We start from the raw sequence: 2,989 nt of genomic DNA, 5'->3' as shown, positions 1-2,989 counted from the left end.
TAACTTGACTTCTTCATGTATTAATTCGTGCAAGCCCAATAAATGATCTGATTTTAGCCTTTGCACATGCTTGATGGGTTGCTTTCAACTTTGCTGGTCCATCCTCAGCCTATTCTGTCATCCTCTTAGACTTAGATCTAGTTGTTCTTGTCCTTTTCCTTTTGGCCTTCTAACTTCTTTATTTCAAATACTTTTACTTATTCATTCTTTGACTTTGTTGTATATTTCTTTAATGAATAAAAGCATTTATACTGGTGAGGTCACAACTTGGGCAGATCTGGAGATTTTCCACTCTACAGGCCGTCCTCACGTGGTTCATCTTTATCATTTGCCGTCCTCGCGTGTTTTTCCATCCTCAGACCTGAATCATATTTTCCTTCTTTTTGCCTTAATGATTAATAACCTATTATCTTATATGAATACACTGAAGAGCACATGTTAGTCATTAACCACAATCATAATCTCTTAAGTAATTTTGTTATCATTAAAATCATTTGAGTGATTTTGTCTCAACATATGTTTCAATGAACAATTTATCATGGCTCTTTTTACTTGATTGTTGCTTCACTAGGTCTCATGTTTGTGATTCTACTGGTTTTACTCTTTCATTATTAAAGATATAACACCATGTAGCACTGGTCATTTTTGCTTAAAGCTTAAGCTCTTTTGTGTTTGTCATTCTTTTTGCTTCACTTGTTAATTAACTCCCATAGAAAACTTGATTTGGCCACGATAAAGCTTTCAAAATAGGAAGGCGGGCTTAATGAAATGTTTATTTAGTGCCGATTATTAATCTAAACATAAACCTCTTAATTGCTGCCCATCTCTTTTGTGTAGGCAGGATGATATCAAGGTACTATCAAAACATAAACACAAGAAAAAAATGATTCAAATTTTTGCTGCCCATATCTTAATTGACATTATCACCATAAAGGTTATTTATTTAAAATTTATTTCGTGTTACATGCATCTAGTAATACACACTATTTGTCCTTGCAAGTTTCCAAGCATGAGTTCACGATTCCATTAGTGCTACGTGCATCTGAAAAAAATAAAATATCAAAATATAAGAAATTATTTTTTAAGTCAACTCTATTAATTTATAATATTCACTTGATTCATCATATCAATATATAAAATAAAATAGAGAAAATTATCATCTTGAATACATTTTCACTATTTAAGTCAACTCTATTAATTTCATTATTTTAAATATAATCATTGAAAATTATCATCTTGAATACATTTTCACATCCTAAATGAGAAAATTGTTTATGATTGTCAAGTTCGGAATATGACATAATTGACAATTATATATTAAAAGATTAACAGTTATTTTTTTGGTACGCTTAGATTTTCATTAACTTTTAGCTTAATGGAAAGAAAAAAAAAATAGATTTCTTAATTTATATATGTCACAATATTATTTTGTAATCTGCTATACAAAATATATATGGTAAAATTTGATTAGATGTCTAAATGAAAATATTTTACAATGTCACTAAAAGAGATATAAATAAATAATAGGTTGAGTTTTCTGCAATGATATATTAATTTTTTAACAAAGATATTCAATATTCAATTTTTACTTCGTTGTGAAAATTTCTTAGATGGTAACTCCACTAAAATAAAAAGAGTATTATGTAAAAAAATATCTACACCATAAAATATAGCAATAAATATAAAGTTAATAGTATGTTAATCATTAACCATTAATAGTCTATTTGATGAACCAAATATCTATTAAAATTAATAGGTTAATCAGTAATCTATTAAAATTTACATTTCTAACTACAATATTATTTTAAAGAAATACTTATTGCTAAAAATAAACCCATAGTGTAAAATCAGATTAACCAAATAAACCTGTAACACCCCGTTTTTCAAAGCGAGAGTGTATTTTTTTTTTTAAAGTAATTAAAATAAAACAGAGAAATAAACAAGGTAACACCTTTGGATAAGTAATTAAGTCATTATAATTTTCAAGCAGCGGAAAAAGTTCTCAATCCATGAATCCAAAATATTTACATAACAAGAGTAGTACAGTCTTCCAGATTAAAAGTAAACAAAACCCAAAGGAAAGACATCCGTTCCCTCTGTGTCAACTTAGTCTGATCATTTTACAAAATAACTAAACACCCTGAGTGATCTCCACGCACCCCGTGAGATCCTCCTAACGTAGCTGCAGTCAAGCGTTCCCATCTCCATTCCCGTCCGTAGGGTACGAACCGGTAGGATCGTCCTGACTCTCATCTGAGGGCAAAGCCCAGATTTCCACAATAATTGTAACGGGTCACCAACCGAAAATAACAGATAACACATAACATTTAAGTTTTAAATGCACAAAATAACCTTTCAACTAAACATGCACCTTAAAAGGATTTTCCATATGCTAAAAGTTCATATAATGCTTGCCAATTAACAATGAACTCAAAATGAAGTTCTCAAACCATCAAGTAATACATAACTGACCAAAGCATTGATAAATCAATTGAGAAATCGATTATCTAACTCAAAATAAGGACTTTTGCTGAGCCAATCGATTGCCAAATCGATTTGGTCAGTTCTGCTGAGTTTCTGCATGACCAAATCGATTTCTAAGTCGATTTTGTCAGTTCTGATGAGTCCCTGGGTTGCCAAATCGATTTCCAAATCGATTTTGGCAGTTTTGCTGAGTTCCTGCCTCTCTGCCAATCGATTTCCAAATCGATTTCTTAAAAGATTTTGAAAGATATATTTATACAATCGATTGGCAAATCGATTAGGTCAAAATGGTGAACTTCCTGCAACTCATCCAATCGATTGGGAAATCGATTTCCCTCATCATTTTTCCAAAAATTCATAACTAACTCAATCACATTCATACATAATCTCAAATCCTAACACTTAGCACTGATAACGCAATCGCTACAACATCATTAGTTTCGAAATAGTATTGCAAGCAAACATGTTATCACCAAATTCCAAAACATAACACTTAACATTTATA

This window comes from Cicer arietinum, chromosome 5 (assembly GCF_000331145.2).
Source record: "Cicer arietinum cultivar CDC Frontier isolate Library 1 chromosome 5, Cicar.CDCFrontier_v2.0, whole genome shotgun sequence".
NCBI lineage: Eukaryota > Viridiplantae > Streptophyta > Magnoliopsida > Fabales > Fabaceae > Cicer > Cicer arietinum.
This window is presented reverse-complemented; position numbering follows the sequence as displayed.